This window comes from Sphaerodactylus townsendi, linkage group LG01 (assembly GCF_021028975.2).
Source record: "Sphaerodactylus townsendi isolate TG3544 linkage group LG01, MPM_Stown_v2.3, whole genome shotgun sequence".
Classification (NCBI taxonomy): Eukaryota; Metazoa; Chordata; class Lepidosauria; order Squamata; family Sphaerodactylidae; genus Sphaerodactylus; species Sphaerodactylus townsendi.
This window is the reverse complement of record NC_059425.1, coordinates 12,929,507-12,956,861: the sequence shown is the minus strand read 5'-3', so window position 1 is coordinate 12,956,861 and position 27,355 is coordinate 12,929,507. Positions and strand designations below refer to the sequence as shown.

The 27,355-nt window shown below is 50.3% G+C and overlaps 1 long non-coding RNA gene across 1 annotated transcript; it reads left to right on the top strand.

The window, feature by feature from the left end:
- The first annotated feature begins 439 nt into the window (after nt 1-439).
- Nucleotides 440-6,492, top strand: LOC125440953. The gene is made up of 2 exons (XR_007245769.1): nt 440-1,002; nt 5,869-6,492. It is a non-coding gene; the product is annotated as an uncharacterized LOC125440953 (long non-coding RNA).
- The last annotated feature ends 20,863 nt before the right edge of the window (nt 6,493-27,355 follow it).

Below are 27,355 nucleotides of genomic sequence, written 5' to 3'. Positions count from 1 at the left end.
GATTCCCTACTCCTCCTCATGAGTGGCAGATTCTAATCTGGGGAACTGGATTGGTTTCCCCGTTCCTGCACATGAAGCCTGCTGGGTGGCCTTGAGCTAGTCAAGAGTTCTCTCCAAACTCTCTCAGCCCCACCTACCTCACAAGATGTCTGATGCGGAGGAGGGGAAAAGGAAAGGAAGTTCTGAGCCACTTTGAGACTCCTTACAATTGAGATGAGTGTGGGATAATCCAAACGTAGTTTTCAACGGGATGGGCTAGTGCAGGGGTCTGCAACCTGCGGCTCTCCAGATGTTCATGGACTACAATTCCCATAGCCCCTGCCACCATGGCCAATTATGGTGGCAGGGGCTGATGGGAATTGTAGTCTATGAACATCTGGAGAGCCGCAGGTTGCAGACCCCTGGGCTAGTGCCATTTTTCTCTCTAGGGCATTATTCACTGTCCCCCTTGCCCCCATGGAGGCTTCTGCACCTGCCTCCTGGTGATTGTTGCAGCAGGAAGTCACGTTCCAGTCAGCTGTGCTGGCAAAGAGGCTTAGAAGCACGAGTTTCAGGGAGGAAGAATGGAGATATCATGTGGACAGGTGCTAGGCAGCTGCTGGAATATACCCTAACGCTTTTATGTAGCCGCAGATTACCTCTTGATATGCCCTCCCCCTTTCTCCCAACAATACACTGGAACAGGATCAGACGAGCAGAAGGGGAGCAGGGACGGAAGGGGGTCTCTCGCTGTGCACGGCGGGCCCAGTTGGCAACTTTTCCCCTGGCTGGCTTTGACCGGCGTCCGCTTGCGGCCTAAAAAAACCTCTTTCTTTCCCCCTTTCCTCTGCCTTAGCAAAAGTACTTTGACTCCGGGGACTACAACATGGCCAAAGCAAAGATCAAGAACAAGCAGCTGCCGACGGCGGGAGCGGACAAGAACCTCGTGACCGGCGACCACATCCCGACGCCGCAAGACCTCCCGCAGAGAAAATCCTCCCTCGTCACCAGCAAGCTCGCAGGGTAACCTGCGCTCCTGATGGGGGGTTTCTGTTTTGTTTTTGATTTGGGGGTTGTTTGGGGAAGGGGGTGCTGTATCATAGAGCTGGGACACACACAACTCGCATAGCCACTGGACACACCTGCAGCAGCACCGAGGCCAGGCCGGGGACGCGTTTGCCATTCGACGCAGAGTTTTCCTTTGCAGCGAGGCGATCGGCTCAGCCAGGCATGCCTGCTTTCCGGAGCTGGCGTGGCTGGGTGAGAGAACGTTGACTGTTGCGATCGGAGGTGGCGGCCGGATCCACGCCCCACGGCGCTTCCCCCCAAGCGGGACCCCCCTCCCCGCAAGGTCACTGCTGGCTGTGAGCTCGGCAAGAGGGTGCCAAAGGAGAGCTGCGTGTTGCTGTTGAGGGGCGGCCTAGGCCCTCTCTGCGCTTATAGGCAGCTCCAGGGTGACCCAACCATCTTAACAGTCCTTCCGACAACCCCTTGAGGTAGTTCAGTGTTCTTACCTTCTTGTTGCAAACGGGGCTGAAAGAGTCGCTTGCCATGGGCTTCTTGGGGAAGGTCATGGCTGAGGCGAGGCTGGAGCTGGGAGCTTCCCAAAGCTGCAGCGTTTCACCCATTCTTCTCAATGTTGTCCTCCTGGGATCAGGCTGTCTGCCTCGCGTCTGTGGCTACGGACAGCCAGATGTCTCTGGGAAGCATGGACAAGATGCAAAGCTGACCGTCTTCCCGTTTGCCCCCAGGACCCGGTACTCAAGAGGTGCAGTGCCGCCGACCCTGAAGGCTCCGTGTAACTGCAGCTGTCGGTAGGCCTACACCTCCAGGAAACTCTCTTGTTTTTCCCAAGCCTTCTAACCTGGTGAGGCTGAAGTGGAAGAAGGAAGTGGGAAACTACTTCCTACTGCCAGGAAAGAGTGTCGAGCAGGCAGCCATGTTGGCCTGCAGTAGAAGAGCGAGGTTGGGCTCCGGTCGCGCTTTCATGGCCAGTTTGGTTTCCAGGCTATAAGCTCTCATGTGTGGCAAAGGGCACTTGCTCTCCAAAGGGGCTTTTTCTCGGAAGCTGATATCCTAGAAATCTTGTTTTTAAGGTGCTAAAGGTCTGTGGCTCAGTGGTAGAGCATCCGCTTGGCATGCAGAAGGTCCCGTGTTCGGTCCCCGGCGTCTCCAGATACAGGAGCCGGCAGCGGGTGACGTGAAAGGCGCTCAATGTTTTGTGGAAGGCTTTTGCAGCTGAAACGACTGGCTCTCGTGGGTTTTCCAGGCTGTGCGGCCATGGTCTGGTGGTTTTCACTCTTCACCTTTCGCCCCATCTGTGACTGACCTCTTCAGGGGCATGTCACGGGAAGAGGTGTTTCTCTCTGTGGTATAATGTATTTCTCCCCGTGGCACGCCTCTTACCACAGCAAGCCTCCAAAAACGCCAGCCATAGACGTGGGTGAAACGTTAGGAGCAAAAACGACCAGGCCGTGGCCACGCAGCCCAGAACACGTACAACAGCCAGAGCCCTTTGGGGGCAGGGCGGTATATAAAACTAATAATAAATATAAATAAATAAATAAATAGGAAAAGGCTACTGATTTAGATGAACTGAGGGGCAGATTCAGAATAAGGAAACTGTGTGTTCGTTTAAGGTGGTGGACTTTGCTGTTGCTTGGGGGCTGTTGACCCCTGAGGTGTTCAGACGGGTGTTGGGTGAAGAATGTGTGGAAGAAACGTCTGTTTGTGTCACTTGGTACAAGGCATGCGCCCTCCGGAGGGCTTTTCCTGAAGCAGAAAACTCACAGGCTCTTGAGTCCCTGACCAGGAATGCGTTGGGCTCTGCTGAAAAGAGATCGAGCTTTTAGGGCAAGGGCCCTCTGTCCCACGTGTACCCCAGTCAGTCTGGTTCCCCAGTTAGCTTTTGGGGAAGAGAGTGTTGTAAGCAGGGATTGGTGTCCTGGGCTACTGTACCGTGCAAAGCCCAGGCAGAGAGCAGACCCTTTATGTATCTGCCACTTCCTGGCGGTTCTGCTAATAACAGGGTGGGAGAAAGAGGCCGTGGTGGTCGCTGCAGGGTTGTGTCCTGGCTGGGAAGCTTGCTCACAGGCCTCCAGCACCTCCTTCAGGACAAAGTCTGCTAGATCAGATCCGTGGTCCATCTTGTCCAGCATCCTGACTCACTCAGCGGTTGGTCTGGAGGACCGGACAAACAGGACGCAGAGGGCAAGGCTTTCCCCTCGTGCTGTCTCCCGGCACTGAGATTCAGAGGTTTGCCTTCACTCACCGTGGCTTGTAGCCACCGACGGACCAATTAAACGTCCCACTAAGAGTCCAGTAAAGGGCTCAAAACTTGTGCGTTTTAACTGAGATTCTCAAGATGTGGAAGTCGGTACCCGTTATCAAAGGCCCTGTAGAGTACCCACAGCCTTGTTTGCGAGCAGCGGGGCTGTCAGGGAAGAGGCCTGCAGCTGAGGGCCACGGTTGGCCCCGCTGCCTCATTTTATGAAGCAGCTTATAGGGCAGCAGCGATAGGATCGCATTGAGCTCCTACCTCCAGGAAGCACAAAATATCAGTTTCTCTCAGTGGCCGGTCTCTGCCTCTGCCGGTCACTTCCACCGGAGGCTTCTCCCAGTCTATGATGCTGGGCCCGGCTATCGGAAAAATTCTGATTTGGCGGAATCCTTTCCTCTCAGGCCCGGAAGGCCGAACACGAAGGTCGCAGAGCCTCACTAGTCTGTTGGAGCAAAAGCTGAAGTCCAGTGGCGCCCAAAAGACCAACAGCATCCCATCGGTTGCGCTCGGTTCTTCAGACAGGTGGAGATCAAAAGCGAGCATCGCTTGAAGGAGCTTATTTAGAAACAATTTCAGAGGGGAGTTACGTTGGTCTGCAGTAGAACAGCAAAGTTTGAGTCCAGTGGCACTTTTAACAGCGAACCGGATTTTCAGGGCGTGAGCTTTCGAGAGTCAACCTTGTCGGTCTCCGAAGTGCCACCGGACTTGAATCGAGCATCTAGAAATGCTTGTTAGTCTATGACAGGGGTCTGCAACCTGTGGCTCTCCAGATGTTCATGGACTAAAATTCCCATCAGCCCGTTGGCCACACTGGTGGGGACTGATGGGAGTTGTAGTCCATGAACATCTGGAGAGCCACAGGTCCAGACCCCTGTCTATGAGGTGCCACTGGACTCCGGTGTCATTTTGAACAGGAAGTTAACCCCCCACAAAAGGCGGGAGAAGTAGGCTCCCTGGCACTCCGCAGTTATGCCTGTGGAGGACGCGAGTGAGTTCCCAGAAGCTCTTAAGAGCCGAGACTCACCAGAATTGTCTGCCATTTTTTGGAGTAAGAAAGATAGCTGGGTAGAGAGGCAAGTAGCCCAGCATCCGCGGCTCAAGTTTCTATCCTACTTAATTCTTGGGCCGTATCAGCTTCCCGGCCAAAAGAGGAGGTTGCCTTCCAGAGGTGAGGTCCCGCTTCCAGCATTGAATGCTCTGTTTCCACGATATACAGGTCGCCCCTCTCTGCTTGCCCACATGCTTCAGTGTTCTGGTCTTTGCTCGTCTTCTGCTTGGCCACCCTGTTGACAGCGGAGGGCTCAGGCCCTCTGCAGCTTCCCCCTGGAGAACTAGGTTCCTTCCCGAACAAGAACGATATTGCCTGTTTTTTTTTTTCCCCAAGAAGCGCTCCCCCAGGCGGATGCGCCCTTGGTCTGCGCAAAGGCTTGGCTGCAGTTCTGATGAGCGGGAAAGGCCGAAAAGGAAGAGTTGGCGGGTGGGAACAGGGAGCGGGAAGAAAGGCAGAGGCCGTCTCCGCGCTTGCCGTTGGAAGGGTGGGCGGTTTCACGCACTTCCCCCAAAGCAAAACCCAAAAACGTTTCAGGGAGAGCTGCCAGAGCGGTGGGGGAAGGGCAGCAGCTAGGATATGAGGCGAACCTCCCGCCAAGCGTTCGGAAGGCCGTGCTGGATTGAGGCCTGGGGTGGTGGCAGCTCGCAAGGGTCTTAGTCTGGCATCCTTAGCTTTTGCTCTGTGGAACTGTGGCTAATGTGACCGACCGTTCCCAGGGAGGTGTCGCCAGTGTAGGAACCCCTGTGTACGAGCTGCCTCTTGCTCTGGAGGTGAATCGTGTACTCCCTGGTCTGACGGGTGGTGACAAAGGGAAGGAGAGATGGGTGAGCGAGGCCTGCCGGAAGGGATCCGGTCAGTGCCTCGTGGCTTGTGGCAGACGTGCTGTGCTTCTCCGGTAGTCTGAAGACACCACTGGAACTAGGGCTTCTGCAGGCAGAGACTGCTCAGGCTTGTAACCTGGGGGGGGAGGAGCTGGAGGGGGGGTCCTAGCAGTGCCTCCGGTTTCCCAGAGGTTGCACTGACCCAACCTCCTCTGCTTCATCTTCATGCCTCTCGGCCTTCCCATGCCGTTGGGACAGAATTTCTGGTTCTTTGCTTCTGTGTAGTCGCCTCTACCGTTCTGCTGTTTTGTCCCAGCCATACTGTAAATAGTTTTGAATCGTATATATAAATATATATAATTTTTTACATCATCTTCATCTCTTTATCTTCTAGTGTTTGCTTTTTTTCTTAAAAAAAACAACAACCCCAACAACAGCCTACCACCAAAAACCCAAATATCCCCAGTTTGTTTAGCAGGCTTCTGACTCCTGTGCTATTAGGCCTTCTTACGGCCAAGCTTTGTGTGAAACCTCCTAACTAGAAGGAGACTCTCTAAGGTTGTCTGGGCCCCTGCCTTCGGAAGTGGTGGAAGCGGAGAATTTGTTGCGGTGGTCTAGAAAGGAGAAGGCCAAGGGGCTGGGGGAGCAATCGTGCGAGTGCTGACTTTTGGAAATAAACTTGACCCTTGTCTCAAACCGCAGAACTGACGTTTTGTGTGTTGTCTCCTGAAACGCAGAAGCGGCGTGTCGAAAGTTGCCAGATCCCCTTTCCCAGACGCTTCTGAGGTCTTGGCTCTGCTTCTGTGGTAGCTGCAATCTGACCTGCTTCACTTCAATATAATCCACACATTTGTTTTTCTTTGACCATGCCAAAGCTGTGCCTGCTCTCTTGCAGGGAGGGACAGGGTATAGATTGTATTGAATTTTGAGGAAAATGTACATTTGACTTCTCTGGGGGCAAACAGACCTACTTCTCCCATATGTGCCTACCTGGGAATTAAGATCATAGAGAGAGGCCCTCCTGACTATCCCACCTATCAAAGGAGTTTGTTTGGTGGGTATACGAGAGCAGGGCCTTTTTGGTGGCGGCCCCACAATTCTAGAACAACCTCCCCAGGGAAGTGCACCTGGCCCCCTCACTTGAGACAGCTGAAGAAGTTTTTTATTTTTGGACTGCATTTGATTAAAGCAGTCCTAAACTGTGATTTTAAAAAAAAATTGGTTTTGTGTGTTTTTATGTACTTTGTTTTTGTGTGTTTTATATATATTGTAAGCTGCCTTGAGCTCCACAAGGAAGAAAAGCAGCTAATAAAAACATTGTAAATAAAGTTCTGCCAGAGCAGGTTATAAGACTTCAAAAATACGAGGAAAATGTGAAATGAAGTGACACACAGCTGGCTTTAGCACATACTGTGGCCACAGAGCCACCATCACTACAGCAGACAAATAATTCAGACAAGCGAGACGGACCCAGCCCTTTGGGGCAGCCGCGCCTTTAGCCTCACAACAGTCCTGTGAGGTAGATGAAGCTGAGTGTGACAAGATGACGGTCACCCAGTCAACTGGCATAGGATGACGGAGGATTTGAACTTGGGTCTCCGAGGGCCTTGTCCAACACTCTAGCCACTACCCCATGCCACTGCTACACCGTACATTTCTAGACATCTCGACGTTGGGGGCGGGGGAACCTTTCGGTGGGGGGGGGGATATGGGTAGGAAATCAAAATGTATGCAGTACTGACTTTTAAACCTAGGCTTTTACTGCTGTAACAACATAAATGCATCATTTACAGCGTGGCATATAATATTTCACTAGTTGGCATATTCATGCTACTTCAAAGTGTTGGGAACAGTAATCGGGGGGGGGGGGCTCCTGCTCCCTTGTTTTTGTGCCACCCAACAACAACAACAAGAAGAAGCCTTTATTGGCATACAAAACAGGACAAAATTTCAGAGTAAAACAAGATTTTAAAACACCGTTAAAATTCCTAATTTGCAGTATAAAATTTGCAACAGTCTCGCAAAAGAGCACATCAGAGCTGTTCAGGAGGTTGGGTATCTTGTAACACTCTTGCCACTGGGAACATTGCAAGAAAATGGAATTCATGTATTTCATGCGTATCTCATCATATTTAGGGCATACAAACAGAGAACGGTCAAGTGTTTCAACCGTAACCAGATCACAAGAACAAACCCTTTTAGAACGTTCTATATTCTTAAATCTTCCCTCCAGGAGAGCTGATGGCAGCACATTACATCTTGCAGTAGCCAAAGCTCTCCTCTGGGAGGGATTAATCAGCAGACGAAGATATGTTGCCGTAATTCCACGCTCGCATGGGATTAATAAGGTAGTCGGGGAGCAGGTTGTCTTGGTTGCAAGAGTCAAATAATGAAAATCAAGATCCAAGAGCCTATTCTTAACTAGTCTGAAGGCTTCCACCTTTGTGAGCATAAGGAGTGATTCCAAAGGGAAACCAATAGCTTCAACCTGTCTATGCCACCCACTTACACCGTGCGCGAGCGTAAATGCCCCATCGCCAGCATAAATGCCCCTTGCACCAACACCCGGGGCATTTACGCTGGCAGCAGGGTTACACCTCCACAATGCTCCCCCAACTCACCCCGGAAAACTTTTAAGTTTTCCACATACAATTTTACCCGGTAGTTGAGATAGAGCTGAAAATTGCTACGGGCTGCCTTTGCACACATATCTTAGTTTTTGTTGCCTTAAAGGCAGAAAAATAAATGTTAGCATTGGGAAACATTTTTTTTTTTTGTAAATAAAAGAGTTTGTCATTGTATTGTCGAAGGCTTTCATGGCCGGAATCACTGGGGTGCCGTGTGGTTTCCGGGCTGTATGGCCAGGTTCTAGGAGAGAATGCTGCTAGAACACGGCCATACATCCCGGAAACCACACAGCACCCCAGAGTTTGTCATATTTGAACAGAGCAGTCTCATATAACCGCAATTGGTAACACTGCTGCCAACACATCTGGCCATAAACATTTCACGAATATTAAAAAACACAGAACTCTTTCACAATTTAAGACACCGCTTACACCCGTATTGATTATTTCCAAAATCATTTAACATAACACTTAAATAACAAACTTATTGAAAGCATGCTGCTTATATCGGCAGTGTGCTTTGGGATTATCTTGTGTGGACTGTTTTGCAGAGTCATATTGACACATTGCCTTTTGAGGGGTAAAACTCTTTGTCATTCACTCACTTCAAAGATAAAATATTTCATAAGAATTGTTTCCTTTTCAGCATTTGCCCAAATACACCTTTCTCGTTGTTGGAAAAAATGTTCACAGAGATGTCAGCTTGGTTTCCCCCCCTCTCCCCACCCCCATCCGGTGTTTTGATTTTTTTCCCCTTCTGCTTTTTATTAATTATTTGAGTTATATGTTTTCCTTCCCTATGGCAGGCTCAGGGTAGCTTACAAAAAAACTTCCCAGTTAAAAACCCCAGTGCAATATTAATCTTTCAGTAGCACCATAAAATTCCTAACTAAGAAGAGTTTGGATTTATATCCCCCCCTTTTCTCTCCTGCAGGAGACTCAAAGGGGCTGACAATCTCTTTGCCCTTCCCCCCCTCACAACAAACACCCTGTGAGGTGGATGGGGCTGAGAGAGCTCCGAGAAGCTGTGACTAGCCCAAGGTCACCCAGCTGGCATGTGTGGGAGTACACAGGCTAATCTGAATTCCCCAGATAAGCCTCCACAGCTCAGGCGGCAGAGTGAGGAATCAAACCCGGTTCCTCCAGATTAGATACACGAGCTCTTAACCTCCTACGCCACTGCTGCTCCTAAAAGGAAGGAAGGCTTCTGCCTAGTGTGGCGTAGTGGTTAAGAGCAGGTAGACTAATCTGAAGGACCAGGTTCGATTCTCCACTCCTCGACATGAAGCCTGCTGGGGGACCTTGGGACGGTCACAGTTCACTCAGAACTCTCTCGGCCCTGCCTACCTCACAAGGCTGTGGGGAGAGGAAGAGAAAAGGAGTTTGTAAGCCACTTTGAGGCTCCTCGTGGTTGAGAAAAGGGGAATATACATCCAAAATCTTCAAAGTGAGGGGAATGGGGGAGAGGGACGGGGAGGCCAGATGTAATGGAAAGACGCCACTGCTGTCCTCAGCCATGGGCCTGACAGAATAGCTCCATCTTACAGGCCCTGCGGATCTGGTCCAAGTCTCGCAGGCAGGGCCCGGATATCTTTCAGGCCAGGGGTCGGTTTTACAGCCAGTGGTGACCTCTTCCCTCCCCGCTCAGCAAAAGGAACTTTTCTCCGGTGCGCTTGGTGACCTCAGCTATGAGGAAAGCCACTGTTCGATCCTTTTCAATGGAAGCAGGATTGAGCCTAGTTTCACCCCACCATCTGTGCTGCCTACAGTTAGCTAAAGCATCTTCATGACAAATGTGTGTAACACTGAAGCCAGAAATAATGTTTGAATGCCATTTCTGAAGTCCCTTTGCCCTTTCCGAAACGTCCCGCATCTCTGGTCGATCATCCAAAGGAACCGAACTACATTTTAATGTCCAACGAAGCGCATCTGAGCAGAGAGGTCGTAACTCCCTCCGTGTTACCTGCCTCCCCTCTTTCCAAGGATGAACCAGGTATCCAAAAGACCTGCCCAGGGCTTGGCGTTGGATCCTTGACAGACAGAGAGCTTCATTCCCAATTGCCATTGACCCGGAGACCTGTGTTTCCTTCGTCCCTCCGATTATCGCCACGCGTGAAGTGATAGAAGAACCGCAAACCACCACCACCACCCCAAGTTCTTTAACAGAGTGAAACGCAACCAGAGTCGTAAAAAAGGAACTCTCCTTTAATAAGATTCTGGGCATAAACAGGCTACAAAATATATTTGACAAAAAGAGGAAGACCCAAAATAGTTGTGTGCAAAAGGCACCAGCAAGCAAATGATCTGACACAATAAAACGGGAAAACAGCATCAGCAACACAGCATAAGGATAAGGAGGAGAGAATGTGGCAAAGATATGGAGGAGGACTAGAATGGAGCATACAGAGCGACGCCATAATATGCAGACAATGAAGGTGACCCCCAAGCTGCCCATTAACAGCTCGCCTGCCCAGCATTAACCGAAACACACCAAATGCTGTAGCTATCTTGCTCCTGCAATAATTGCAAGAGATGCCAAATATTCCAACCTGAAGGAAGCTCGCGACTCACCCGTCTCCCCGGCAGCGGGTGCTTCAAGGAAGAATCCCAAGAGCCACCCATGAGCCCCAAAAAGGGTAAGGCCCTTGTTGAAGCTTTGGGCCAGCGGTTCTCAACCTGTGGGTCGCGACCCCTTTGGGGGTCAAACGACCCTTTCGCAGGGGTCGCCTAAGACTCTGCATCAGTGTTCTCCATCTGTAAAATGGATCAATGTTAGGGTTGGGGGTCACCACAACATGAGGAACTGTGTTAAAGGGTCGCAGCATTAGGAAGGTTGAGAACCACTGCCTAAGACTCTGCATCAGTGTTCTCCATCTGTAAAATGGATCAATGTTAGGGTTGGGGGTCACCACAACATGAGGAACTGTATTAAAGGGTACAGCGATTGGGAAGGTTGAGAACCACTGCTTCCAAGACTCTCTTGCATCAGTGTTCTCCATCTGTAAAATGGATCAATGTTAGGGTTAGGGGTCACCACAACATGAGGAACTGTATTAAAGAATTTAAGTGGCATTAGGGAAGGTTGAGAACCACTGCCTAAAGACTCTCCTGCATCAGTGTTCTCCATCTGTAAATAAAGAATGGATCAATGTTGCAGGGTTGGGGGGTCACCACAACATGAAGGAACTGTATTAAAGGGTGCTGACATTAGGAAGGTTGAGAACCACTGCCTAAAGACTCTCTGCATCAGTGTTCTCCATCTGTAAAATGGATCAATGTTAGGGTTGGGGGTCACCACAACACTTGAGGAACTTCTTCTTAAAGGGTGGCGGCATTAGGAAGGTTGAGAACCACTGCCTAAAGACTCTCTCTGCATCAGTGTTCTCCATCTGTAAAATGGATCAATATTGTTAGGGTTGGGGGTCACCACAACATGAGGAACTGTATTAAAAAATTCGCTGACATTAGGAAGGTTGAGAACCACTGCCTAAGACTCTCATGCATCAGTGTTCTCCATCTGTAAAAATGGATCAATGTGTTAGGGTTGGGGGTCACCCACAACATGAGGAACTGTATGTTAAAAGTCGCGGCATTAGGAAGGTTGGAGAACCACTGCCTAAGACTCTCTGCATCAGTGTTCTCCATCTGTAAAATGGATCAATGTTAGGGGTTGGGGTCACCACAACATGAGGAACTGTGTTAAAGAATTGGCGGCGTTAGGAAGGTTGAGAACCACTGCCTAAGACCTCTCTAGCATCAGTGTTCTCCATCTGTAAAATGGATCAATGTTAGGGTTGGGGGGTCACCACAACATGAGGAACTATGTATTAAAGGGAGTGTACGGCATTAGGAAGGTTGAGAACCACTTGCCTAAGACTCTCTGCATCAGTGTTCTCCATCTGTAAAATGGATCAATGTTAGGGTTGAGAGTTACCACAGCATGAGGAACTGTATATTAAAGTGGCGGCATTAGGAAGGTTGAGAACCACTGCCTAAGACTCTCTGCATCGAAAGTGTTCCTCCATCTGTAAAATGGATCAATGTGTTAGGGTTGAGGGTCCACACACAACATGAGGAACTGCGGCTATTAAGGGTGGCTGACATTAGGAAGCAGTTGAGAACCACTTACAAGACTCTCTGCATCAGTGTTCTCCATCTACAAAATGGATCAATGTTAGGAGTTGGGGGAGTCACCACAACATGAGGAACTTGCTCAGTAAAGGGTGTGACGTGCATTAGGGAAGGGTTGAGAACCACCCGCCTAAGAATCTCTTGCATCCAGTGTTCTCCATCTGTAAAATGGATCAATGGTAGGGTTGGGGTCACCACAACATGAGGAACTGTATTAAAGAATTACATTGGCATTAGGAGAGGTTGAGAACCACTGCCTAAGACTCTCACCATCAGTGTTCTCCATCTCGTAAAAATGGATCGAAATGTTAGGGTTGGGGGTCACCACAACACTTGAGGAACTGTATTAAAGGGTCGCTGCATTAGGAAGGGTTGAGAAACCACCAAGGCCCTGAGACTCTCTGCATCAGTGTTCTCCATCTGTAAAATGGATCAATGTTAGGGTTAGGGGTCCACCACAACATGAGGAACTGTGTTAAAGGGTCGCGAAATATTAAGGAAGGTTGGAGAACCACTGCCTAAAGACTCTCTGCATCAGTGTTCTCCATCTGTAAAATGGATCAATGTTAGGGTTGGGGGTCACCACAACATGAGGAACTGTGTTAAAGGGTCGCGGCATTAGGAAGGTTGAGAACCACTGCCTAAGACTCTCTGCATCAGTGTTCTCCATCTGTAAAATGGATCAATGTTAGGGTTGGGGGTCACCACAACATGAGGAACTGTATTAAAGGGTCGCGGCATTAGGAAGGTTGAGAACCACTGCTAGGCAAAGGCCGCGTTTGGGTGCTCAGAAGAGCCATGTGGAGCTCCCCAGCCGCTGAGCATCACTGCCCTAAGGAATGGGGTGGGGGGGGGGGGAGAGTAATTCTTTTGACCAGCAGAGGGCCCAGGAGCCTGCGATACTCTTTGGCCAGAACTTCCAAACTCTCTCCCTGCTCACAAGTGTGGGAATGTATGTTTGGCAGGGCGTGGGAGGCCGAGCATCCTGGGAACTGTTCCTTCAGCCAGACCTGCTTGCTTGTTTACACTCCGCTCTGTGAGCAAAACCAAAAGCGATCGAGGATCTTTGTGCCTTTATAACCACCGCCTCCTCAATCCGAGAGGCTTCATGTCTTTATCGCCGTCTCCTCCTGGTTTTTACCACCCAGCTGGCCTTAACTCGAGCTGCTTTTCCGCGACTGCGTGGGTCAGCGTGGTGTAGTGGCTAAGAGCAGGCGCACTCTAATCTGGGGAACCGGGTTTGATTCCCCTCTCTGCCACTTGAGCTGCGGAGGCTTATCTGGCGAACCGGATTCGCTTGTGCTGGGTGATCCTGGGCGAGTCACAGTTCTTCGGAGTTCTCTCAGCCCCGCCTACCTCACAGGGTGTTTGTTGTGAGGGGAGAAGGGAAAAGAGATTGTAAGCCCCTTTGAGTCTCCTTACAGGAGGAGGCGGGGATATAAATCCAAACTCTCTTCTTCAATCAATGATATCAGTCGGCAGTCTAGAAATGGAGTCCCGCTGCTTGAGCTTTGAGCAAGAGTCGGCACGACGGCTCACATGCTGTTCGTGCCCACCGTGAGCTCCGGCTGTGTGAAAGCGTAGAGCTCTTGCCCCTGCGGAACACCCTCTTGCGCAGGAGTCCCCAACCTTTCTGCACCTGCCTTTGGACATCTGACAAGGGGTAGTGGGTACAGACACAAAACCAGCTGCTGAAGGGGCCGAGCAAACCCCATAAGGAAAGCCCAAGTGCAGGGGAGAAGTAGGGGGGGGGGGGATTTGAAATAAATATACCAGGGAGGAAGAGAAAGAAAGTAAAGCCAAAACTTTGGGGGCAGCTGCAGCTGAATCCAACTGGAGCTCCAGTGGCCAACCAGATATTTTTCTTGTTCATATTCTAATGATTTCGTAATTAGCTAAACTTCCCTTATATTGTGGAGAAAGAATCACATTCTATGTATTGTCGAAGGCTTTCACGGCCGGAATCACTTGGGTGCTGTGTGGTTTCCGGGCTGTATGGCCGTGTTCTAGCAGCATTCTCTCCTGACGTTTCGCCTGCATCTGGTGGCTGGCGTCTTCAGAGTCCATGCATCCCTACATATCTGCCAGCCACAGATGCAGGCGAAACGTCAGGAGAGAATGCTGCTAGAACACGGCCATACAGCCCGGAAACCACACAGCACCCCAGAATCACATTCTCTTTGTCTGTGATTACATAACTAGAAATATGTGTCAGCAAGGGGAAATCTCCTTTTCTTCTGTTTCACTTCTTTACATGCTAACCTCATGTATGTTTTTGTATTTTCTTTATGTTAACCTTGCAATAAAGATAATGTAAGAAAAAAAAGGAAAAGAAGCTCTACTGGACAAGCATCCCATCTGGCCCCACTCAATTTTTAAAAACAAATCGTGGGTGCTAGGAAATCATGTGGACAGGCCCATGGGCACCTGGTTGGGGACACCCTGCTCTTGTGTCTGCGGTCCTAGCCTTGGGGAGGTTTGGCCAGGTGAGCAGAGGGCTGCACCTGTTTGCTTCAGACTGAAAGCTCTCCGTGTTTGTTTTCCGCTGCTTAATGGCTGTTTTCTTTTCTCTCAGGTGCTTTCCTAGATCCTGTTATTAAAGAGCGGGGTGTGTGTGTCATGTTTTCGATAACCGCACTTAACTCCTGCAGCCTGGTGAAAGAGGTGTGCTGCTTATCGAGGCTGGCAGTGTGTTAGACTAGAGCACAGGTGTCAAACTTGCGGCCCTCCAGATGTTATGGACTACAGTTCCCATCATCCCCTGCCAGCATCATGCTGGCAGGGGATAATGGGAACTGTAGTCCATAACATCTGGAGGGCCGCAAGTTTGACACCTATGGACTAGAGGGAAGGGAGCCCGGAAGCTGACCAGGTGTTGTGTTCTGTAGCTCTCCCAATAAACAGTCTCGGATCGGAACGAAATTGATTTGTTGAATTGGAGCTCAAGCAGGCTACACTATAATACAGAGGTGTCCAACTCTGGCACCTCAGATATTCATGGACTACGAACCTCCATCAGGAAGTGATGGGAATCGTAGTCCATGAATGTCTGGGGCACCAGAGTTGGACACCCCTGCTATAAGATTCTTTGCCAAGAGTAAATTTTAGCACCAAGGTGCCCCCATGAGGGAGGCTATGCCCTGCTCCGACTAACCCCCGTTTCTCATTCCCAAGCCTGTTCAAGGCTGCCCCCAAGTAACAAACCAGGTGCCCCACTTCAGAAAGTTGCTGCAGTGAAGGCCATGCATCCCTACATATCACAGCTCAAACTAACATGTTCACTAATACACAAAATGATGGTTTTGAAGAAGGCTTCCCTTAAAAACGATTCTTTAATGTTCAGAAGAAGAGAAGTTTGGATTAATATCCCCCCTTTCTCTCCTGTAAGGAGACTCAAGGTGGCTTACAATCTCCTTTCCTTCCCCCACATCGCAACAAACACCATGTGAGGTGGGTGGGGCTAAGAAAACTCCGAAGAACTGTGACTATCCCAAGGTCACCCAGCAGGCATGTGTTGGAGTGCACAAGCTAATCCGGTTCCCCAGATAAGCCTCCACAGCTCAAGTGGCAGAGCAGGGAATCAAACCCGGTTCTCCAGATGAACCTGCTCTTAACCACTACACCACGCTGGCTCATAAGCATTCGGAAAGGGGAGGCGGAGCCAGAGCAAGGTAGGCACTAGGACCACCGTGGAACATTCCACTGCAAGGAAGGTCCAGGAACGAGTGGCGGATTAATTTACAATTGAGCATAGACCTTTTGGTAGAGAAGGGTGTGTAGGGCAAGTCAGCTTAATGAAAAGGTGTCCAAAATCCATCGGTTTTCTCCAAGTTTCTAAACATCCCTGAGGAGCAGGTTCCATGCCTGAGGAGGACACGCAAGGAAATTATCCTCACACGGAATGCCCAACCCACATTTTCTATGGCGGACTGTCTGTTTTGCTGTCGGACCTGAGAATCCCCCATGGCACTTGTGAACAAACGATGAGACGTCGTGAGCGAGGGGGATGGTGCCGTTCAAGAAAGACAAGAGTTTCAAAAACAGGTAAGATTAAGCAGTGAGGCCGGATCCAGGATCTGCCTTTTAGGAACATAAAGTGGTCGCCTGCCATCCACGTGGCCTCTTTTGTGGTGGCTCCGGATTTCATAGAATACATTCCTGCCCAAGTCCCATGTGTTTCATTCAGGGAGGCGGGGGAGGGTTAGACGTGAATGAAGTCTACCGTTCCATCCCCAAAGGAATATGTTGGCAATCTTGCTTTTTTACATCAATTTCAATTGTGGTTTTAGGCAGACTCAGTTGGGTTTGGTTTGGTTTTTTTACATTGTTTAATTTCATTAAAAGGGCCTTAGAAATGGGATGAAATACGTGCAGGCTGCAATTTGCTGCTCGACAAATATGAGGCTCTTCACTGCTCCTTTAGGGTGAAAACCAACCTTTTGGGAAACAGGAATTGTGGATGGGAGTGTTTTTTACTCAGCTGGGTGGGCGCGTTGGACCAGAGTCTCAAGTTCTGGAGAAGGTGTGGTGTGGTGCATCATTACCCTGTTTCCCTGAATATAAGACATCCCCGGAAAATAAGACGTAGTAGAGGTTTTGCTGAAGTGCGAAATATAAGGCATCCCCCGAAAGTAAGACATAGCAAAGTTTTTGTTTGGAAGCATGCCCAACGAACAGAACACAGAAAAATACGACATCCTCTGAAAATAAGACATAGCGCATCTTTGGGAGCAAAAATTAATATAAGACACTGTCTTATATAAGACACTGTCTTATATTCGGGGAAACACGGTATCCCCCTGTTGCAGGTTTCTTGGAGTAGATTCACTTGCACCAGGAGGTCCAATTCTAACAGGGTGTCAGAATGGCCCTAGGTGTGTGTGTGTGGGGGGGATGCTCAGGGTGAGGAATGCTTCCTCCTTTTTCCGCCAGTTGGCCCTGGGGGTCTGGTTCAGCTCAAATCCTTATATGTGTGAAATGCCTTCTGTCCTTTGTACTTTCCCTTTGATCCTGTAGGGAACGGGGTTGGTGCCTTTTGGCCAAGGGGGGTGGGGCAGGGGAATATAAGCCCAAGCTTTGCTTGTGACCTTCAGAATCGTCAATTTCTGTTCCTGATCTTTAGTATTCCAATAAAAACTGTAGCTAACCATCTACAGTGTTTTTTTTTTAAATTTTGGACTGAAGTCTGACATTGTGAATGAACTGGAATAGTTATGAAAACCTATCCAGCGTCCCATTGGAGTTGCATACGTTGCTCTTCCAAGCTTGCCTCCTGGTTTGCTAACGTACGCACTGAAGCATGTGCAAAGACTAAATTGGACAGATTTATGGAGAAGTCGATCTATGGCTACCAATCTTGATCCTCTTTGATCTGAGATTGCAAATGCCTTAGCAGACCAGGTGCTTGGGAGCAACTGCCGCAGAAAGCCATTGCGTTCACCTCCTGCATGGGAGCTCCCAAAGGCACCTGGTGGGCCACTGCGAGTAGCAGAGAGCTGGACTAGATGGACTCTGGTCTGATCCAGCAGGCTAGTTCTTATGTTCTTAAATTGGTTAATTGCACTGGGTACTGGTGGGAAGGCCCTAGATTTGCATGGCTCCTTTGCCTGACCCAGCAGGGTGTTCTTATCTTCTTGAGCAAAGTATTTATACTATCTAAGGCTGGGGTGTCAAACTCATGAGGGCCAGATATGACATAAATGCAACTTGGTTGGGGGCAGGGCCTGCCTCAGCTGGTCCCAGAACGGCACTGAGGGGGTGCCAGGTCTGGGAAGCTCACAGCCCGGTTCAGGCCCATGAGCCGGCGGAGGCAATTTGCTTCCAATCTGGACTGGTGAGCCAGCTTAGGAGCGAGGGGAAGGGGTGGTGTACATGCTGTTTGGGGGTTTAGGAGAGAGCGCAGACAGTGGTGGGATCCAAAAATTTTAGTAACAGGTTCCCAGGGTGGTGGGATTCAAACAGTGGCGTAGCGCCAATGGGGCTGGGCAAGGCACGACAGGGGCGTGGCCAGGCATCCCGGGGGCGGGGCGTTAATAATTTCTCTGTTACTGTAAAAAACTCTTACTGTAAAAAAAAGTTCCTAATTTCCAGCTGGTATCTTTCTGTCCATCACAACCTGCTCCCAGCAAGTCCTATCGCTTACTGCCAGAACAGAAACAGTCCCAGCTCCTACCAATTGACTGCCTGTCAAATACTTAATACTTTCACATACTTCAATTTTGAAGCCAGAAATCGTTAGCGAGACTCTTCCCAAAACAAGGAACTCCTGCCTGTCTTTCTAAGTCACGTTTCTAAAACAGGATGGGAGGATTGTCTCCCATTTTCTACCTTCACTAACTAGCCACATAGGTGCAACTGGGCTTTATTCCCACATTTCTTGACCAATGGAAATTCCTAAACTGTTCAGACTCAATTTGTAAGGTCCCCTCTTACACACACACACACACAATTTTGAAAATCCCACTCTCGGGAACTGGTGAGAACCTGCTGGATCCCATCTCTGAGCGCAGGGGAATGGGGAGGGGACTGATGTGCAGTGGGTGTGTTGGCGGTTTGGGAGAAAACTGGGAGGGGTTGAGAGATGCACTCCCAATCAGTGGACACGTAGGACTCACTTCATTGGCTGGGAAGCCAGTCTATTCAACATCCCAACCCCATGTATAAGGGTATTTGCGCAAGCAAAAAAGCTGGAGCTCATTCCACCTTTCTCTCCTATAATGAGTATTCCTGTTGCTTGGCAACTCCTTTCCCTTCCTCCCCAAACTACAACCTTGTCCAAATGATGGGCCAGAAAGGGAGAGTTCTGAGAGAACTCCCATTCTCGGCCAAAGTGCTGCCCTGCAGGCTCCATGCGGAGGGGTGTGTTCATAGAATCATAGAGTTGGAAGAGACCACAAGAGCCATCCAGTCCAACCCCCTGCCATGCAGGAACACACAATCAAAGCACTCATAAGAACATAAGAACTAGCCTGCTGGATCAGACCGGAGTCCATCTAGTCCAGCACTCTGCTACTCGCAGTGGCCCACCAGGTGCCTTTGGGAGCTCACGTGCAGGATGTGAAAGCAATGGCCTTCTGCTGCTGCTGCTCCCGAGCACCTGGACTGTTAAGGCATTTGCAATCTCAGATCAAAGAGGATCAAGATTGGTAGCCATAGATCGACTTCTCCTCCATAAATCTGTCCAAGCCCCTTTTAAAGCTATCCAGGTTAGTGGCCATCACCACCTCCTGGGGCAGCATATTCCAAACACCAATCACACGTTGCGTGAAGAAGTGTTTCCTTTTATGAGTCCTAATTCTTCCCCCCAGCATTGTCAATGAATGCCCCCTGGTTCTAGTATTGTGAGAAAGAGAGAAAAATTTATCTCTGTCAACATTTTCTACCCTGTGCATCATTTTATAGACTTCAATCATATCCCCCCTCAGACGTCTCCACTCCCGACATATGCTCATCCAGCCTCTGTTTAAAAACCTCCAAAGAAGGAGACTCCACCAATCTCCAAGGCAGTGAATTCCATTGTTGAACAGTCCTGACAGTCAGAAAGTTCTTTCCAACGTTCAGGTGGAATCTCTTTTCCTTCACCTTGAATCCACTGCTCCGTGTCCTAGTCTCTGAGGCAGCAGAAAACAAGCTTGCTCCCTCTTCGACATGGCATCCCTTCAAATGTTTAAACATAGCTATCATGCCCCCCCCCCCCCAACCTTCGCTTTTCCAGACTAAACATCCCCAGGTCCCTCTCTCTTCGTAGGGCATGGATTCCAGACCTTTTACCATTTTGGTTGCCTTCTGGACAAGTTCCAGCTTGTCAATATCCTTGAATTGCGGTGCCTGGAACTGAACCCAGTACTCTAGGTGAGGTCTGACCAATGCAGAGTAGAGTTGTCTCTGATCTGGAGAATGAGGTTCAATTCCCCACTCCACGTGAACAGTGGACTCTTCTGGCGAAATAAACCCTGTTCACCAGATAAGTGTCAGCTGCTCATGTGGAGGAGTGGGGAATCAGTTTCCCTGGAGAAAATGGCTGCTTTGGAAGGTGGGCTCCGTGACATCATAACCCTCCTGAGGCCTTTCCCCTCCCCTCCCCAAACCCTGCCCCCCAGCTCCACCCCCAAATCTCCGTGAATTCCTCCCCAGATTTGGCAGCCCCATTTGTGGTGCCTTCTCCCAGTGCAAAGCTTCATGCCCATGGGGGCGCTGCTGCTGCTGCTGTACAAGGGACAAATTCAAACCTCCCCCCTTTGACTTCCTTTCGAGTCTGGTTTCTAGCTGCTCCTAGCCTGGAAAAAAATGCAGCTCATGAAAGAGGGAGGAAATGGGGTTATCTCCAGGTCTCTTTTCGTTTTATTGGCCCGGGGGAAACAAAGAGGAAATGCCTTTCTCTGATCTGCTGACTCCCATCCCTAAAATAACTTCAATGGAATGCATTATTTGAAACCAGGCCTGGTTGCTCCGGAGTCTGGAAAAGGGGAAGGGGAGGCTGGGCGCCATCACATCATCCAGTCGTGCGATACGCCAACAGGACAATTGTATTTAACACTCCAACCAAGAAAGGCCAGCTTGATCAAAAGGCTGACCGTGTTCCCTTTTGAACCCCTCATCTCCCTGGCGGGCCTGATTTTTTAAGGGGGCACCCCAGAACACAGGGGCAGACGTCTATGGGGGAACAGCGCTATGAAGATTGGAAAAACCCCTGCCGCCTGTGGGGTGCTCCCATCCAGCCTCCCAACGAGAAAAGCAGGATTTGCTTATTCTTTCCACGGGACCTCTGGGCCTTGTGGCCTGTCTGCCTTCCCCTTTCAGAGGCACAAGAGGAAAGTTTCCAGCTTCTGGGAAAAGCGAACAGGTGGCAACTGACCTCTGGCAGACTTTCCTTCCAGACCATTTCTACTGTGAGGGACTCTGTCTGCTCTGTCATGAGGTGGCTTGCATGTCCCCGAATTACTGGTCAACCCAGCCCGAGAAAGACGTTTCTCCCATAAGAAGAAGAAAAGAGTTTGGATTTATATCCCTCCTTTCTCTCCTGTAGGAGACTCAAAGGGGCTGACAATCTCCTTGCCCTTCCCCCCTCACAACAAACACCCTGAGAGGTAGGTGGGGCTGAGAGAGCTCAGAAGAACTGTGACTAGCCCAAGGTCACCCAGCTGGCATGTGTGGCTAATCTGAATTCCCCAGATAAGCCTCCGCAGCTCAGGCGGCAGAGCAGAGAATCCAACCCGGTTCCTCCAGATTAGATACACGAGCTCTTAACCTCCGACGCCACTGCTGAACTTGAAATTGGATGATGAAGGAGGTGGAGCAGAAACGGACTTTGCCCTTCCACCGAGCTCTCGCTATGGGAATGGTCCCAAAGTTCAGCAGAGTACAGTTTTATGGGGTTCGAATGCGTGATAAGCTTCAATAACTGGGCAGGGCCATCCGTGGGAAAGCTGCTGTTATTTTATTTATTTTATTTATTTGTTTGTTAAATTGATAGGCCACCTCTATCCCTGAAGGGCTCGAGGCAGCTCACAACACGGCTGCTCTCCAAGACAGCAAATCAATACAACATAAAACTTAAAAACCCATTAAAACTTAAGCAGCAGTTACTAACAATAAATATAGATTGAAACAACAGAAGGTGTGTAAAAACACACAGGTGCCCGATCTAAAGGCCAAAAGAAAGGGGAGGGAATAGGCAGGGCCCAAGATGGAATCAGGGCCCAACCAAGATGGAAAACAGGCAGCTTCAGTTGCAGTGGGGGGGGGGGGGGAGAACCGTGGCCGGCCCCTCCAAAAGCCCGGTGGAATAGCTCCCTCTTACAGGCCCTGCTGCTGAACATGAGGCGGCGTCCACATGGACGTTGAAGTCCCCCAAGGCAATAAGTCGAGGGAATCGCAACGTCCACTCGGCCACCGCCTCCAGCAGCCGTGGCTGTGGACCTCTCATACCAACTGCTAGAAAGAAAGACCGTTCTCTCCCTGAGGCCCTTTCCGCACAAGCAGAATAATGCACTTACAATAGGCTGACCAGCCATCCCGCTTTTGGCGGGACAATCCCACCTTCGCATAATTTGTCCCGCGTCCCGCGGGTTCCTTACATTATCCCGATTTTTGGGAGGCTGCCCCACTGCCTTCTGGGGCGCAAGGCAGTGTGGCAGCCTCCCGCGTGTGCGGCCGCAGGAGCACGGCCTTCTGGGGTGCTGCCGTTTCCCGCTGAAACCGCAGCGCCCCAGAAGGCCGTGCACTCCTGTGGCCGTGTGCGCATGCGCACGTGGCCTCAGGAGCACTGCCTTCTGGGGCGCTGCCGTTTCAGCGGGAAATGGCAGCGCCCCAGAAGGCAGTGTGCTCTTGCAGCTGCGCGCGCAGCCGCCTACCCCCGTCCCGGGTTTACAAGGTGACCATCTGGTCACCTTAACTTACAATCCACTAAATGCAGGGGCTCAGGGCGGTGGGGGTTTCACGTCCCCTACTGCCTGGCTGTTTTAATCAGAGATAACAGGGATTGAACCTGGGAACTTCTGCATGCCAAGCAGACACTCTACCGCTGAGCCATGGCCCCTCTCTTCCCTTGGTCTGTCGATGTCAGCATTGCTTGCTCAGCATTGCTTGTTCTCCGGAGTCTCGGGGAGAGGTCTTTCACATCTACTGCCCAGTCCTTTCGGCTACAGACGCTGGGATTCGAACGCGGGGCCTTCTGCATGTCAGGCAGATGCTCTGCCATTGAACTATAGCCCCTCACCCAAACATTTAAGTCGCCTTTTATGGAATCAAACCCTTGGCTCATCAAGGACAGCGTTGCCTACTCAGGCCGGCAGCCGCTCTCCAGAGTCTCCGATTAAGGTATCTCATATCATCCAAGGGCAGATCCTTCATGTCTTTTTATTTACTTCCTTTATACCCTCACCTTTCTGCATCATCATCCAAAAGGGAGATGGCAACCAAAGAAGAAGGAGGAGTTACTGGTTTGGAATTATACCCTACTTTTCTCTTTTCCACGTTTCACCCAACTTGAAGTTTCAAAGAGTTTCAACGCAGCTAATCCCTTCCTCTCCCCCCAAGAGTCGCCTTGTGAGGCAGGTGGGGCTGAGAGAGTGGAGAGAATTGTGTCCAGCCCAAGGTCACCCAGCAGGAACGTGGGAGGGGGTAAACAAATCTGGTTCATCAGATAAGAGTCCACCACTCGTGTGAAGGAGTGGGGAATCCAACCTGGTTTTCCAGATTAGAGTCCACTGCTCTCAACCACTCCACCACGCTGGCTCACTGGAAATATGCCGGCCAGGCAGAGGATGGAGCAACCTCTGCTCTTCACAGACCACAGCCAGCAACTCAAAACATAAATTAGCCACATGATTGCCCCAGAGTGTTTCCTCGTTTCAAATGTATTAACCACTGGCACAGTGGGCCACTCCAGAATACCACAAGCCCTCAACGAGTTGCTTTAATATGCTGTAGGAACAATGCATGAAACCAATCCCAACCGGTATTGCACAAGGGCCAGTCTCCTTCATATCCTTGCATTTCCACACTGAATTATGGGCCTGCAACGATCTCTGACTTGATGCAGGACAGATGAAGAAGAAGAAGAGTATGATGTATATTCCCCCCCCCCTTTTCTCTCCTTTAAGGAGACTCAAGTCGGCTGACAAACTATTTCCTTTTCCTCTCCTCACAACAGACGCCTTGTGAGGTTGGTGGGGCTGAGAGAGTTCAGAGAGAACTATGACTGGTCCAAGGTCACCTAGCAGGCTTCATGTGGAGGAGCAGGGAAACAAACCCAGTTCACCAGATGAGAGTCCGCCACTCATGTGGAAGAGTGGGGAATCAAACCCAGTTCTCCAGATTAGAGCCTACCGCTCTTAACCACTCCCCCACTCTGGCTCAGTGCTGGGAAGGGGCCGGAAAAGATTCTGGTGTTTCAAGATGTGTTGCTGGCACCCAAGATCATCGTATTTCCCATTACTATGTATGGGTGTGAAAGTTGAACAGTGAAGAAAGACCCAACCTGACATGGACCGACTCAGTCAAGGAAGCCAGACCTGAGCCAGGTTGCTAATAACAGGATGTTTTGGAGGTCATTCATTCACAGGGTTGCCATCAATCAGAAGTGATTGAGGGCATTTCACCCACACGCACACAGAGATGCTTGTCAGCCACCACATTGACTCTGCCTTTATGGCAGCACACCATGGAAGGCAGGAACATGTTTCTGGGCTTGATGGCCCTTGTGGTCTCTTCCAACTCTATGATTCTTCACAGGGGTGCCAACCTACAGTTGGGGCCTGGAGATTTCCCGGAATGACAGCTCCAGACTACACAGATCAATTCCCCTGGAGAAAATGGCTGCCTTGGAGGGGGTCTTTGGACATCCTATTTCCCAGATCTCTCCCCTCCCCGATCTGTACATCCCCCAGGCTTCATCACCAAACCTCCAGGAAGTTTTCTAGCTGAAGCTGGCGCTCCTATTCATCAGAGATAATTTGAATGGCATTTTGCTGACTTGGTCCCAGATGCCTATTGGGGGGGATATGGCACCCAGGGAGAAAACCTCCTCTGGATGCTGCCACCATGGTGGGTCGTGGAGCCCAGCCCCTGTGGGTTGCAGAGCCCTGCCCCTGTGGGACACGGAGACCCCCCACAGAGCCCTGCCCCCACAGAGCCCCGACAACAATGTGGGCGGGGATCAATGGGGGAAGGGGATCCATGACAACGAGGGACAAGGACTTCCTGCTGCCTTGCCATCTTTGCGGTGGAAGGCATCTCGTCCCGTGGGGGACCGATTTTGCGCCACCCACGTGACCAGATTAGTTACCCCATGTCCCCAGGCAGATACGCCTCTGCTTGGTCCTCCCCATTAGAAGCGGTGGTGGTTTTTAACCAGAGCCGAAAAATCAGAGAGGGCCAGTGTGGTGTAGCGTTTAAGAGCAGCGGGCTCTAATCTGGAGAATCATTTCAAATGTGCAGAGTAGATCTGATTTGATATTTTGTTTATCTGAAACATCTGCATGCCTCCGTTTCACCCAACTTGAAGTCCAGAGTTTCAACACAGAAATAATGTTTCAAATAATATATAACAAGTCAGCTTGTCACTTATTTACTTCATTTCCCCAAACGGGTTCATAAGATTCTCCCTGCTTCCATTGTAAATAAAATGTGTAAACACATAAACCCACAGGTGGGCAAACAGGCAGGAGGGCTAATAGTGGGGGAACACGAAACAAGCCAGCGTGGTGTCGTGGTTAAGTGTGGTGGACTCTAATAGGGAGAACTGGGTTTGATTCCCCACTCCTCCACATGAGCAGCGGACTCTTATCTGGCGAACTGGATTTGTTTCCCCGCTCCTTCACATGAAGCCTGCTGGGTGATCTTGGCCAGTCACAGTTCTCTCAGAACTCTCTCAGCCCCACCGACCTCACAAGGCATCTGTTGTGGGGAGAGGAAGTGAAGATGTAAGTCACATTGTCACACTTTACAGTTGGGAAAAGCGGAATATAAATCCAAACTCTTCTTCTTCTTGGATGCCTCAGAAAGGACCAGGAGTCTTTAGGGTTGCCAACTGGAGGCTGAGAAATTCCTGGAGGTTTGGAGGCGAAGCCGAGGGAGACAACACCAAGCAGCCCCTCACGGACGCTGCACACAGAAAGAACGCGGTCAAATCCTTTCAAAGGGACTCTGCCATCTTCCAAATGAAGATGCCCTTGCTTTTTTATCTGTTGCTCTGGCCCCTTTCGCACGTGCAGAATAACGCACTTTCAATCCACTTTCAATGCACTTTGCAGCTGGATTTTACTCTGCGGAATAGCAAAATCCACTTGCAAACAATTGTGAAAGTGGATTGAAAGTGCATTATTCTGCTTGTGCGGAAGGGGCCTGGGATCCGGAAGAGCCATGCCCATCTTGGTGGGAGACAGGAAATCCCTTCCGACTGTCCTTGAACTGAGTAGAGAGCAGTATTTCCGCTTGCCTGACCTCAGCTCCGGAATCCATTCTCACGAGGCCTGGGCATGAAATATGTTAAAGGGTATTAATCTTGGAGCACGTGCAGAGTGTAATTCCCCCATCTCAGCTGTAACTAGTCTTAGTATGACTACCAGGCAGGTTTGGACAATTTGTTCCTTTCTGTTTAGAAATGAGCTGCTTTTGATCATTGGAGTATCTGTCTGTCGGCTCAGAAGAATGGGAGGCAGGGGATTATGAACAGGAAGATGGGATCAATACCTACCAAGCTAGATGGACCAAATGACCTTCTTCAGCCTTTGGGCTAGTGTGGTGTAGTGGTTAAAAGCGGTGGACTCTGATCTGGAGAACAGGGTTCGATTCCCCACTCCTCCACGTGAAAAGTGGACTCTTATCTGGTGAACTGGATTTGTTTCCCCACTCCTCTACATGAAACCTGCTGGGTGACCTTGGGCCGGTCCCAGTTTTCTCAGAACTCTCTTAGCTCCACCTACCTCACAAGGTGTCTGTTGTGGGGAGAAGAAGGGGAAAGGAGTTTGTAAGCTTAGGCTGACCAGCCGTCCCGCTTTTGGCGGGACAGTCCTGCCTTCACACAATTTATCCCACGTCCCGCGTCCCGTGGGTTCCTTCCATTGTCCCGATTTTAGGGAGGCTGCCGCGCTGCCTTCTGGGGCGCAAGGCAGTGTGGCAGCTTCCCGCCCGCGCGGCCGCAGGAGCACGGCCTTCTGGGGCGCTGCTGTGACAGGGCGGGAAACGGCAGCGCCCCAGAAGGCAGTGTGCTCCTGCGACTGCGCGCGTGTGCGCGCAGCCGCCTACCTTCGTCCCGGATTCACAAGGTGACCATCTGGTCACCTTATGTAAGCCCCTTTGAGTCTCCTTACAGTTGAGAAAAGTGGAGTATAAATGCAAACACTTCTCCTTTGTCAAAAAAACCCTCAATCCAGGACATTCTGTGGTGCCAAACATTTTTTCCCCCAGCTGTGAATCTTGTTCCTGCTCTTGCGTCATGAGATCTTCGGTTTTCTGGCAGCTGTTTCTCTTTTGTTATTCAACTGCAAAGATTCGGGGGGGGGGGTGCGTGTACCCAAGCCTGGGACCAGAAATATTTCCATTCGGTGCGGCCTAACCTGATGTTTTGCCATTCCGTTTGCTGCTTTCCTAAAAATAGAAACAAAACAAAACAAAAAACCCGACGGCGACTGAGAGTGGTCAGGCAACATTCCCGACAGGTTTGGGCTTGCCCCTGCATCATCCTGGTGATGTGCGAGTACAGGGTGTACTTGTAAAAATGAGGCGTGCCTTGATGTTATTTGCTTTTCTGTTTCCCAGGTGCTCTCCCACAGAGAGGGCATTATGCAACGTCGGATGTCCTGTTAATCCAATTATGTAAGGCCGGGTCATTCCAAAGCAGCTTATGGGGCTGCGGCAGGGTTGCCAATCTCCTGGCGGGGCCTGGCAATTGTCCGGGATTACAACTGACGTCCGGAATACGGAAATCGGTCCCCCTGGAGCAGGGGTCTGCAACCTGCGGCTC